This window comes from Triticum urartu, unplaced genomic scaffold (genome assembly GCF_056163025.1).
Source record: "Triticum urartu cultivar PI428250 unplaced genomic scaffold, HENAU_Tu73 scaffold1280, whole genome shotgun sequence".
Lineage (NCBI taxonomy): Eukaryota > Viridiplantae > Streptophyta > Magnoliopsida > Poales > Poaceae > Triticum > Triticum urartu.
In genome coordinates, this window is record NW_028259747.1 from 27,631 (window position 1) to 28,362 (window position 732).

At 34.4% G+C, this 732-nt stretch overlaps 1 non-coding gene across 1 annotated transcript; it reads left to right on the plus strand.

The window, feature by feature from the left end:
- Positions 1 to 349: 349 nt before the first annotated feature.
- On the plus strand, positions 350 to 420 carry TRNAC-GCA (transfer RNA cysteine (anticodon GCA)). The gene has a single exon. It is a non-coding gene; the product is annotated as a tRNA-Cys (tRNA).
- The last annotated feature ends 312 nt before the right edge of the window (positions 421 to 732 follow it).

Sequence of the window (732 nt, forward strand, 5' to 3'; positions counted from 1 at the left end):
GGGAGATAATACCGATTTAAGAGTAGTTCACTACTGCAATAAAAAAAAGAGAATTCTAGTTAACGGTTCCAATTTATTCTGAATTTTGCAGCCTGTGAATAGAAATCCACTTTTTCTTCTTTTTCATCTCAATAGAAAGAAATGGGAAGTTTTATTGTGTTAACAATGTATGTTTTAAGATAGAATCTATCGAGGAGAATAATAGAAACTGGATCAAAAAAAGCAGGAATAGATTTTTTGAAAAAGATTGGAAAAAAGTAAGTAGAATTATATTCAAAATAAAAGGGGCTTTTCGTAAGAAAACGTGGATGAATACTTGCTGTTTTCTAGATTTTTGATCGGATTTTTTGGCGGCATGGCCAAGCGGTAAGGCAGGGGACTGCAAATCCTTTATCCCCAGTTCAAATCTGGGTGCCGCCTGATCAATAAAATACTTAGGTTTTTTTTATAGTGCTGATCGAATTCGATAAATTTTTACTTCGCATAAGTTCGGGCAAGAGAGTAACTGGGCCTGCCGATACTGGGTTTAGAGAAACCATACCATAGTTCTATCCTCAAACTAGGGTTAGGGTTTGTTTTGACGGTAGTGGCCAAAATGGTTATCAATAGGGGTGAGGTAGTGTTTCCTTATTCTTTTATTATATGAATTTGAATTGGTTCTTAATTGAGATTCGATTTGATAATTTTAAAATACGAGGATAAGATGTCAGAAATCTTGGTATCCAAAGAAAG